The sequence below is a fragment of the Octopus sinensis genome, linkage group LG2 (assembly GCF_006345805.1).
Source record: "Octopus sinensis linkage group LG2, ASM634580v1, whole genome shotgun sequence".
NCBI lineage: Eukaryota > Metazoa > Mollusca > Cephalopoda > Octopoda > Octopodidae > Octopus > Octopus sinensis.
This window is the reverse complement of record NC_042998.1, coordinates 99,672,734-99,686,448: the sequence shown is the minus strand read 5'-3', so window position 1 is coordinate 99,686,448 and position 13,715 is coordinate 99,672,734.

Genomic DNA, 13,715 nt, shown 5'->3' with positions numbered 1-13,715 from the left:
TTTAACGATAAACGTAAAACTTGGGCGGAGTTCAAGGAATATATCCGAAATCTTGCTGCAAAGTCATCTTTACCATCTGGCCCAAACCTTCTTTCTCACCCACTGCCTTCATCTGCTATCTTAGTCTCCTCCTCCTCCTCCCGTCTTTCTTCTTTCAGCTTCTTTGCGTTCTCTCTCTTCTTTGAAAAATTTTTTTTTTTTTACCTTTTGCATATTTGCTTTCTTTTTCATCTCTTCTGATTCACTTCCTCTCGCTTTTTCGTCTCTCTCTCTCTATCCGTTTTTGGGGTGCTTTATTCTTCCTCATAATAATTCTTTCATTAGCTTTTCTATCATTCTTTGATACAAATACACGCACGCGCACACGCACGCACACTCGCGCACACGCACGCACACTCGCGCACACGCACGCACACTCGCGCACACGCACGCACACTCGCGCACACGCACGCACACTCGCGCAATATCTGTATTTCTGTGTTTATGTGCGTGCGTGCCTGCGTACCATCGCTGTGTGTGTGTGTTTATCTAGTTACATCAGTTTGTTTACCAATTTATTTATAGTTATTTGCCTGTGAGCCTCACTAACCAAACGCATACACACACATACACACAGGCACAGATACTAAAGATTACACATGTACATATGATGAATGTGTAAGTTTATAAGTTTATTTGCGTATCTATAAATATATGTGTTATGTGTTTGTATAGGCATGTGTGCACGTGCACACACACACACACACACACACACACCACACACACACACACAAACACATACATATATATATATATGTCTATGTATTTATGTGCATGTGTGTTGGTTGCTATATAATTATAAGCATATGCAATATGTGTATTAAAGTGGGTTTCTCTCTCTGTATATATGCATGCATGTATGTAGGCATGCATTTATACATGTATGTATGTATGTATGTATGTATGTATGTATGTATGTATGTATGTGTGTGTGTGTGTGTATGTATGCATAATATGATTCATTCACTCTTTTGCGAAGAGGATAATATTTCAAAAAGTCAACATCTTCCTTTTTAATAATATTTTCATTGTGTAAATGGAAAAATATATACAAAATTAATCTACACTGTATGTTTTTAAAGAATTTACTTCACTTTCTGCAAGCGCGTTTTTAATTTACCCTCTTCAGTGCAGCCGTTGTAATTATAGTTTAAACAGAAAACTATATACAAATAGTTATATATATATATATAATATATATATATATATATATATATATATATATTATATATATTCTATACAGGGTGGCTATTACTCAGCCCCAGGGAGAGGGACATATGTCCGACAGGTACCATTTGGTCCGTGATGTCTTAGCATTTTTTATTTTTTTTGCTTTTCAGGTGAAGCCATGGCGCTGTGGACAATAGAGCATCGCGTATTTGTCTATGACAGTTACGTTAAATAACGAGTCTGTCACAGCGGTTCAGCGTGAGTTTCGGCGCCACTTCAACATTCACTGAAATCAGGCTGTTCCCACTCGTAACGCAATCTTACGTTGGGTGAATGCACTTCGTACACGAGGTACTCTAATGAATAGGAGCCTGGTCGGGGTGCCAGGAACGGTACGGACCCTGGAGAATGTGGAACGCGTCAGACGAGCTTTGATATGGAATCCGAATCGCCCTGCTCGGAGGCATTCCACTGAACTTGGCATTGGTAATCGATCGGTAAGGCGTATTTTGTCTGAATACCTACAATTCCACTTGTATAAATTGTTCATTCGGCAACAGTTGAAACCATGGGACTATGCACAGCGGCTTAACTTCGCATGTCAGATGGAAGCAATTTTTGAGGCAAATGACAACCTCATTTTGTTAATGAGTGATGAAGCTCATTTTCATCTCAATGGCAGGTGAATCAATAGAACTGTCGTTATTGGGCTCTTGAAAATCCAAGAAAACTGCATAAAAGACCACTGCACAGCCTAAAGTGACAGTCTGGTATGCTGTAGGAAGGTCAACTTCCAAGAACGTCTTCAGAAATGCATCAGTGGAAACGGACACCACATGATGGATGTTATTTTCCACACTTGATTTTGACAAATGCTAATTCAATACGAACACATTGATGTCAATAAAATTTGTTTTCAGTTAAAATTAATGATTTTGTTAATTTTTCATAAACGTCCATCCTCTCTGTCCCACCCTGTACCATATACAAATAGTGTGTTCGATTTAAAACTGTTACTGAAATCGGATTATATAGTGAACGTAGGGGTTAAAGGTTGAAGGAAATAAAATTACGCAGACTACGAAAGGTTAGGCAATCAATCAGGAAATTCAAATTAAAATATTTCCTTTCTTTTCAGATGTAATGTTTGTCTTCAAGTCAGCTAAATTTTGTATGAGCAATGGGAAGAAATACGTGCTATGCGGTGTAGTACCATTTTAACCTATGACACAGTAGCTTGCAACCAATCTGGCAGACAATATTTCGCATATGAAAACCTGATCCACATTGAGGCTGAAGCTCTTTTTGTCAGAACGATGGCTGCACGGTGATTCATTTGCTTTTTGCAAAGAAGAGATAATTTTTCTATTAGCAAACAACTTTTAATTACTAATTTTATTAAGTTGAAAAATAAAGACAAGACTAATTTATACTGGTTGTTTTTAATAGAATATAAACTTCTAAATTCCTTTCCTATTTAGTGGAAATCTTCGTCTGAACATTTCCTTCCTTATTTTTTTAATTTTTTTTTTTTTTTTGATGAGACAGCATTTTCCTGCCTACACACAGAGAGATAGCCAGGAGCATAATACTTTGTAGATACGTAGAATTGTCAGAGAGATGTAATGTTCGCGACCTCATTCACTTTAACCTTTCGCTTTCACCTATCAGCTGATTTCGTAAGCAGACTCAACTATTACTACAAATTATTGAATTTTGAATTTGAATACACTATTGATACAAATATAGTTTCTCATTATGACAATAATTCGCACACGTGTACATTTAAATAGAAAAGGATAATAAATTCGAAACTGACTGTGACAGATGATTGCTTTTTAGTCTTGGCTGACAAAATATCATACATACATACATACATACATACATATATGTATATTACACACACACAAACACACGCACTGGTTGTCACAAATTATTACAATACATATATACATTCTTTGATAATAATAAGACAAATGTTAAAACAGTTTACAAGGAAAAATCTCGGCGGAATTGTCTCATACTGCAATATGAGATGAAATAGCTGATGAGATTTCTTTGCCAAAACTATACTGCCTTTTTTGTAAAATTCAGCTGAGATGGGGTCTGAGCCAATAGCTTTTACCACTAGATAACCGACGAATTGCTTTTTGCATATCTTCCAATGCAGTTTTCGTACCCAGCGTCTCATATATACTATTAGTAGCACTCCGTCGGTTACGACAATGAGGGTCCTTGTTGATTCGATCAACGGAACAGTCTGTTCGTGAAATTTACGTGCAAGTGGCTAAGCACTCCACAGATACGTGCACCCTTAACGTAGTTCTCAGAGAGATTCAGTGTGACACAGAGTATGACAAGGCTGGCCCTTTGAAACTGGTACTACTCATTTTTTTTCCAGCAGAGTAGACCGGAGCAACGTGAAATAAAGTGTCTTGCTCAAAGACACATCGCGTTGCTGGAAATTGAACTCACGACTTTGCGATTGTGAGCCTAACAACCTAATAACTAAGCCACTCACCTTCACTATATATATATATATATATATATATATATATAATATATATATATATATATATATATTCATACATATCTATCTATGTGTGTTTGTGTTTCATATCACTAATAAGTATTCATTAAGTGAGAAAGCTAAGGGAAGATTCTGATATAGGACCTCCTGTTGAAATAGCTTTCGGTTACCTTAGTATTGATTGACGCTGTCGGTACATAGAGAGTGACATTACTGTCAGCCTAGTGTATGTCACTATATTTCTGTGATGTATATATGTCTCGTCCATAAGACATTTATCAACTGACGAGATGAAGTAAACATTGTGCGTGAGTGCACGCGCGTGTGTGCGCGTGTGTGCGCGTGTGTGCGCGTGTGTGTGTGTTTGTATGTGTGCGTGTGTGTGTGTGTGTGTGTGTGTGTGTGTGTGTGTATTTGCATGTCTATGCATGTATGTATTGGTTAATGTGCGTATATGTGTTTGTGGTTGTGTAGAAATCGAGAGATCAGCAGAATAATTGTGATGATACGTGGATATAGGATTTTAATAATGCTTTTCAGCGTTTCGGGGTCGATGAAATAAGATATCGGTCAAATATTGGGGTCGATGGGATTGACTAATCACCAATCCACAAAAGTCCTGTCTTTGTACCTAAATTAGAAAACATTATTTAATAACTCTTTCCCCTAGAGGCGCAAGGCCTGAAATTTTTAGGGGAGAGTGGTAGTCGATACATCGAACCCAGTGCACAACTGGTGCGTATTTTATCGATCCAGAAAGGATGAAAAGCAAAGTCGACCTCAAAGGAATTTGAACTCAGAACATGAAGCCACAAAAAATGTTGCTAAGCATTTTACGCTGCGCACTAGCAATTCTGCTCACTCTCCACCTTTACTAATGTTTAATAAAATTGAATAAGGAAGTCTTATGTAAGATTTTAGAGGAAGTATAGACTGTATTTACAATGAGACTGTTGCAGAAGTTGGAGTCAAGACCAAGATAGGTAAAGCAACGTCAGTATTCCAACGCCTTCTTCCAATATGGAGATCGAAAACCATCAGTAAGATAAAGTTGCAGCTATACTCAACTATTGTTATGCCAACAGCCATCTACGCCTGGTAGAAGACAGTGAAGATCTCACAATTGCGGGACGTGTTCTCTCGATGCTGCCTACTTTAAATCCTGAGCATCTCTTACCAGGACTGTGTGAGAAACAAAGAGGTGACGAGTAAGGCAGTTTGCAGGAGTTGGAGACCGAGTGGCGGATAGGGTTTACTAGCAATGTACTTCGATTACTGCAGGAGATACATGTTATCATCGTAATGGAGTGGACGCCGGGAGGAGGAAGTAGAGACCGAGCAGAAGACCAAGGGAAACATGATACTGTACGTTCCGGGACGTCTTGATAGCGTTGGGAGTTGGCCCAAGTGGATGGAGCCAGAAGGAAGGCATACAATCGGGATGTCTGGAGAAGGCTCGTTGTCCGTTGTGTTGACACCACTGGAAGATCTAAGAGAGATAGCTAGATAGATAGATAGATAGATAGATAGATAGATAGATAGATAGATAGATAGATAGATAGATAGATAGATAGATAGATAGATAGATAGATAGACAGACAGATAGATAGCTAGCTAGCTAGATAGATAAGTTTCTTTATTGGCCACACAGGGCTGCACACAGATGGGACAAGTTACAAGGTAGAGCTTTTCTTTTGGGGGATGAAGAGAACAAAAAACAAAAGAAAAAAAAAGGGGGTGGCTAGGTTTTCGATCAAGAGGGATCGTAAAAGGGAAGAAAAGAACAAAAACAAAAAAAAAATTGAATAAAATAAAAAGAATAAAAAGAAAAAAAAGAAAAGGAAAAGGAACAAAAGGAAGGAGAAATGAAAAAAGAAGAAAAAAGGGGAAAAAGGGGGAAGAGGAAAAAAAAACGATCAATAGGGATCGTGTATCACAGTGTTATGATATATGGTGTAAAGGGGAAAGTTTATCCGTGGGAAGAAAAGCCTACGAAAAAGACCACGGTAACCTTGGTCAATATTGTTATATGTTACCACATTTGTTTGCAAGTGGGTAACCCTCTGATTTCAATTTCTGGGTTCATAGGATTATGCTCAAGGTGGCTTCGTCATTCATACGTGCCATCCTTGCTACATTCACCCATCTTTTTTTAAAACATTCGCTAGACAAAACTTGCCTCTCTACTCTCACTTTCCTTTTCAAGTGGTACTTGAAGAAGTTGATGAAGATTGACCAGAGAGGAAAGTGTTTGTCTCCAATCCTTTCAGACGCTTCCACCAGATACATTCTTTCGCCATAGCCCACAGGATGATGAAAATAGCTCTTCCTTCCCGTTTGAAGGAAGGAGGCGTGACAATATTGACGATAGACTCAGCTGATAAACCGACTCGTCCCACACGTGACAGCATTTGTTCGACATAAGCCCACAGGTCGGAAATTGTTGGACACTGCACGAGTGCGTGCAGAACGGTTTCGTCGCTCTGACCGCATCTCGGGCAGATCGGCCCCGTGTTTCTCGAGCCGTGTCTGTAGAGCTTATCCCGAACGGGTAGCGCTTCTCGGTAGCACTGCCAGGCCAGGGATCTCTGGAAGTTGTCCATGGGCCCTGGCCCGAAAGTCGTCCTGAACAGGCGGGTCAGGTACTCCTCGTCGACGTCCAGGTTCGCCCCGAGCTCGTCGTCGTACCTCCCCTCTACTAATCCCCTATAGAATGCTTTGGTTGTGTTGAAGTCACTCAAGGTCGACCCGGGACGGCAGAGTTGCTTGAGAGCAACGCGACACTCGCGGTGCCAATCGCCCTTCCTCGGCCTCTTTTTGATCCACGACTGCAGTTCGGTCATGGAGACGAGCTGCGGGAAAGCGTGCCTCACAACGGCGACCACACCTGTTCACCGTCGTCTATAGAGCCAGAGATGTCGCAGTCTCAGCGCGTGTCTGCGCATCATCAACCACGGCATGCCCAGCCCTCCTTTTAGCGGGTGTTGACAGCAAATGGATCGCCTGACCATCGGGACGCATCCTTTCCACAAGAAGCGAAAGAGAATGCGTTGTAGTTTGTGGTGATGGTAGGGTCGGGACAAGGTACGACGGTCAGGCGGTAGTAGATGACGGACGCGATGTACGTGTTCGCCACCTCCGCCCGACCTTTTAGGGACAGTTTCCTCTCGGCCCATTGCCGGACGAGAGTGACCACCCTACTCGTTATCTCGTTCCAGTTCTTCTCCACTTGGAGGTCCGGACCAAACCAGACCCCGAGCAACTCAACCGGGCCGTCGGTCCAGCGTCCCACGACGGAGGCGCTGGTGGACGGCATGGGCTTGCTTCTCCAGGTGCCTAGTCGCAAGCCCACTGACTTTTTCCGGTTGATTTTCGCTCCTGTCACCGCTTCGTAGTTTTTCAGTGTCTCGCCGACCTGCTCGATTGCTCGTGCTAGACACTATGACGGTGACGTCGTCCGCGTATGCAGACACGCTCGTCCCGCATCCCAGTTCTCGCGGGATGCCCCTCAAAGTTGCCAGCTTCCGCAATAATGGCTCGAGAGTCAATACGTGTAGAAGCGACGAGAGGGGGCATCCCTGACGGACCGAACGTGTGATGTCGAAGGGTCTCGATAGATGTCCATTCACGCGAATTACCGAACGGATGCCTCTGTACAAAGCGGCAAACCAGCCGCGGAAGACGGGACCGAAGCCTGCCGCTCTGAGGACCGCCTCCAAGTATCGATGGTCTACCCTATCGAAAGCTTTCGATTGATCCAAATTGATCAGCGCCCCGCCCATGCCAGGTTCGTTAACTACCCTGTCTATGATGTAGCGCATCAGGTGGAGGTTGTCATGGATGGTCCGGCCCGGCACGGCGCATGTTTGCGCCCTGTCGACCAGTTTCTCGATGACAAGCGCCAACCTCTTGGCTAGCACCTTGGCCAAAATTTTCAAGTCTGCATTAAGCAGAGTGATGGGCCTAAAGTTATCTATTACATTTCCCTTGTTTAGTCTTTCTTTCTTCAGCAGTGTTACGGCTCCTCGGCTCACAAAACCAGGAATGCTCCCGTTTTGCTGCCAGTTGCAGTACAACCGCCGCCAAGAGATCTCCAAACAAGTCTGGCATACAATTGTAAAGCTCGTAGGGTAGACATCCAACCCGGTGATTTGTCCCTCGAGCATTCTGCCATCGCCTCCTGCACTTCCGCCGCCGTGATAGCACCTTCGCAGCACCCTGCCTTTCTTGTCGAGAGTCGTGGTAGGCTATGTAGGTAGGCACTGAAGTCCACCCTACGTTCTTGCCCTCCACTCGTCCCGAACAGTCGGGCAAAATGCTGCTGAAAGGCCTCACACATTTTACTTGGCTCGAGCAATTCGCGCCCCTGTTCATCTACCAGGGACCGAATGGTGGCTTTGTTGCCCTGTTGCGCCTCTGCCACCCGGGCCTCTCTCGCGGCTCCAACACCTTCGTTCCTTAGAGCACGCATCCTAGCTTTGACAGCACATCCTTCGTGTTTGGAGTTGAAGTGTTGGTCGAGGGCCAACCTCGCCGCCAAAACGTCGGATGCGATGCCGCTTCTAATTGCCTCTTATAGCTTCTTAACTAGCTCACCCTCAACTCTATTTCTATCTATGGCTAGTGCTTTGCTGTACCTAATCGCTTCTGCTTTTACTGCTCTCTTGAGGGCAAACCACCATTTGTTGTTGATGATGGCTCCCGTCAAAGCCCTCTTTACTAGTGTGCTAATCCGGTCTCTGAAAACCTGTCTCGATGGGAAAGACGCGTTTAGTTTCCAGTATCCGGGACCCTGCCTAAGTGTCTTACCTAAGTCTAGCGTACATGTCACAAGTTTGTGATCCGTGTAGCTGACTATGTGGAATTGTGGACATCCTATGCTATCTCTGTCTACTGTCCTACACAGTATCCATCCTATCTAGATACGATCTCGACGACCCGATGCGGTTGCTCCATGTCCACGTTGGCGCATTCGGGTGGTCTAGTCGGAACCTGTCAGACAGTTGAAAGCGTCTGAGCAGGTCTCTGAGGCATTTGCATCCCCGTCTATTCCTATCTCTACCCACGTAGTCAACATGCGTGTCCAAGGTAGCATTCCAATCCCCCACTAAGAGTAAAGGACGAGACGTTCCCAAGAATACTTCTAGACGTTGAAAGAAATCCGCCCGACCTGTTAAGGGCGGTGCGTAGACTGATACGAGTCGAAAAGCGCACCCATTGCTGCCGTCGACATCCAGGACGACCAGTCTACCCTCCGGGTCTATGAATATTGTCCTTACTTTGAGGTCCAGACTCTTGCGAAAAAGTACCGCGGTGCCACTACCGCCCATTCTCGGCAGACAAGGGGGAAAATAAATGTTGAACTGTCCGCCAAACATGGTCTTTAGGGCCCGCGGATTGTGGAGTCTGGTCTCACTTATGGCTATAATTTCTAACTTATGTGACTTTATGTCATTTAAGAGGTACCCTTGTTTCCAAGGGGACCCCAAGCCACGCGCATTTACACAACCAATCTTGATCATAATCCTAATGAATTAGAATACAAGTGAAAGGAACAGAGGGTTACTTACTGCTCGAACGTTTTTGCTTTCTCCTCCTCCGTGGTTTGTCCTCGAGGAGATCCCAGTACAGTTTCTTTGTGAGATATTTTTGGCATTTACCAACCGCACTGGGGAAAATGCCTTTGAGTGTGTGGTGCAGACTTTTGGAGATGTGTACTATTTTGATGTGGTCTGGTGGTGTTGTGTATGGGTGATTGTTTGTTTTTATGTCATCTTCTGTTATGTTTGTTTTTGATTGGATGTATTCCATCAAATTTGTGTTTTGGGTGTCTATAGCTGTGAGCATGTTTGCTGTATATATTTTTGTGTGTTGGTGTGGCTGTTGTATGTGTTGGGTTTTGAAATGTCTTCGGGAGATGTATTTCCCCCTGCTTTGTTCGTGTTTGCATTTGGTTTGGTTGTGTTTCTGCTCTTTATTTTCCTTCTTTTTGTAGCTATTTGCTATTCCTCATTCCTCACTGGTTCATCTTCCGACGAAATTCTGAGGAATCAGTAGGGGGTAGGGGTATGTTTGCAGGCTTCTATGTATGTCTGTGTAAGTGGTTGTGTTGTTGTTTTCGTTGTTGTTGGTTGTTGAGTGTTTGTGTGTGTTTTGAGTGCGGTATAAGGGATGGGGGATCAGTTTTTGTGTGTTTTCTTTGTTTTTCTGTTCCTTTGGTTCTTGCTGTTGTTGGTGGTGTTGGTATTTTTCAGGTGTTGAGTGGTTTTTGGTTGATGACGGACTAGCTTGGTGTGCTTCTCTTGTCGTCTTCTGTGTTGATGGTGGTGTGGGTAGTAGAGCTTTTTTTCCGGAGTGCTTTGGTTGTGGTAGTGGTTGTTGTTGTTGCTCTTGGTGTGCTGTGGTTGGGCACGTCTTTTTCAGGTGTGTTTCGCTTCCACACAAATAGCAGCGTGGTCGCCTGCCCTCTACCACTACATAGAGTTTGTAGCTTCCTGGCAGTTCTATAGTGGTGGGTATCTTCTCTCTTGTTGCTTCATCCAATTGAAGCAGGAATTCGATTGATTTGCCCACATAGTCTTTCTCTCCTAGAACCGCGATTTCAAGGATGTTTGTCTCTGACATTGTCTCTGTCATTTCAAAGCAGATGGCAGAGACTAACCATTGTGTTTCGACATCAAGCGGTATATTTTTTATTTGAATTTTTGTGACTCTCTTGTTTAAATAGATTGGTATCATTACCAAGTCGTCCGAATGCAGCTCCAATGTGGAAAAACGTTTTGCTAAACTTGTAAACTTTCGTTGGGAAACGTACTTGGACTGTACCAAATTTATTTCCCCAACTGATATATTCCTTGGAGTCCCATACAGGACGAAGGCATTTTTCGATTTTTTCCTGCGGTGCATTTTCTGTTCTTCTTGTTTTCTTGTTTATTACTTTATAAATTATTTTTTTTTTTTTTGTGTTTTCCACGATGTGTTGTGGAATGTGAAGGTGCAATTTGTCTCCTTCTTTGGTAAAGAGTGCTTTTGTGCGGTTATTTTCTTGTGTGGTGAATTTTACAATTGTTCTTTTTTGTTTTGTTACGTCCGCAAAATTCGTTTTGAATTTGGCAGTAGAAGTGTTAATTGTGGCAGTTGAAGTCGTGGTAGTGGTGTTGGTGTTGGCGGTATTAGCAGCAGAAGGCTTAGATGTAGCATTTGAAGTCGTAGTAGTGGTGCTGGAGTTGGCGGTGTTGTCTTTGGTAGGCGGCTTTGTGCCAATTTCGTTGTTGTTGTTGTTGGTGGTGATGGTGGTGGTGCTGGCATTCATGTTTTCGTCTGTATTCATTTTTGAAATCCCTTTCTCCGTCTTTTTATCATCGACAAGTGGTGTAGGGAGTGGGGGGAAATATAAGTTAATGTCTTCGGTCGTGGCGATGGTGAATGGTGTTGCGACGTTAGTTTTGCTGTTGTTGGTGGTGGTGGTGACAGCGGTGTTCAAGCTGCGAGGTTTAGCAGCTAGTGGTAGCAAAAGTGTTTCGCTACCGTTCTGCATGACTGGCGGGCTAGCCACGTTGTTTCTAGTTGCCATTTTCAAAATGAAAAATGGCTAAAAGGAGCCAACGAAAGTTTTGAAAGTTTTGGGTAATTTCGCCCATACAGGGGCGGAATTCTACGTGAATAATTCTCAGGTTTTTTAGTGAATGAACTTGCACAACGATTAAAACAAAATATTTGACAACAAGGAGTTTTAAACATGTAAAAGTGGCCAACTTACGTGGAGCCGATATGACTAACGTCCGTCCATTGTGTAGATAGATAGATGAATAGATAGATAGATAGATAGATAGATAGATAGATAGATAGATAGATAGATAGATAGATAAATAGATAGATAGATAGATAGATAGATAGATAGATAGATAGATCGGTCAGCAGTTCATATATCCGAAAAAGAAGCACACTCTAAGACAGCAGTAATATTTAGAAGGCTCTTTGTTATGACCGGCAAGCTGTATAGGCCACTCTTTAGTTTCAAATGGCCGCGGCCATAACAAAAACACCTTCTATGTGTGTGCGTGTGTGTGTGTGTAGATAGATAGATAGATAGATAGATAGATAGATAGATAGATAGATAGATAGATAGATAGATAGATAGATAGATAGATAGATAGATAGATAGATAGATCGGTCAGCAGTTCATATATCCGAAAAAGAAGCACACTCTAAGACAGCAGTAATATTTAGAAGGCTCTTTATTATGACCGGCAAGCTGTATAGGCCACTCTTTAGTTTCAAATGGCCGCGGCCATAACAAAAACACCTTCTATGTGTGTGCGTGTGTGCGTGTGTGTGTAGATAGATAGATAGATAGATAGATAGATAGATAGATAGATAGATAGATAAATAGATAGATAGATAGATAGATAGATAGATAGATAGATAGATAGATAGATAGATAGATAGATAGATAGATAGATAGATAGATAGATATGTAGATAGATGTCATATACTTTACATTTTAAAGGATCTTTCCTCTGGACTTTTCCTGCAGCCTGTATGCGTTTAAACAAGAGACATGCATTAAGTATGCGACATCAATAATGTTTACATTATTAGACCTGCTTCTAACTCAAAATGTTATGCACACACACACACACACACACACACACACATACATACATGCATACATTCATACACAAATATATATATATATATATATATATATATATTATATATATATATGTGTGTATGTATGTATGTATATATATATGTATATAGGTTATATGTACGCTCGCATACATCTATGTATGCATATATATATATATATATATATATATATATATATATATAGCTAGATAGTTGTCGAGAGAGAGAGAGATGCACGCATATGTAATACGTGCGCGTGTGTGTGTCGTGTGTGCGCGCGCGTGCATGTGCATGTTTAGTATTTGCATTCTCATGTAATTTCAATGCAACTAAACACTAAACACGTTTCCCTATTCTAATGAGCAGGACATGACAACTACAGCGGTTTCAATTACAAACTCTAACAATAAACGTAGTAATGTCAGATGAACGAATATTGGATTTATGATACTTGATAAGATTTCATAACATTGTGTATCAACATAGATACATACATACACACGTATATATATATATATATATATATATATATGGCAAAAATACCTCGAATGGTGGAAATGCCGATCTAAAGTTTAGATTGTGTTTGCTGTAATTGCTGCTATGTGCTCGGGGCTTCGATCCTGACTTCGTTTATGGCAGCATTTTGAAACCATTCTGCTAAAACTGTAGGAGAGCTTTCCTCCCCAAGGAGCTAGTTTCACATTATTCCTTATTTAATTCTCGATGGCAGTAATATTCGACTTAATGTAAAATAGGGTATTGTATGAGTAGATAACTGATAGGGTTAAAATTGCACAAATATCCATAATTGTGTAAGTTTGGTAGAAGGAAATTAACGTCTACAGAGAACAAAAGGACACTTTGTTGAAACGTTAACTCCAACAGTGCATTGAGCAAATAGAATCAAAAAATATTTGGCTTGAAGTTTGATATCATCATAAGAGTTTCTTATGTGTGTGACCTGTTATTGTTTTCTTTATGTAATAGCATAATTGTGTTTGAAATTTTGTAACGAAAACCCGAAAGTAGAACTAACTCATTTATTTTATGAATTGTAAAGAAAATGTTTTGATGTTTAAATAATGGTTTTATTCTTGTGAATGCGACCCCCTTCCTGTCATGGATGTATACGATATTACCTCGAAGAGAATCAGTTTAATAGTTTTAAAATTATTGTTCATTATTTGCTACCTTTATCAAGAAAAATATTTTTTTTTCGGGTACCTCTGAGAATGCATGTTTGTACACACACACACACATACATACATACATACATACATACATACATACATACATACATACATATGCATCTGTGTGTGTGTGCACGAGTGAGTGCGTGAGCTTG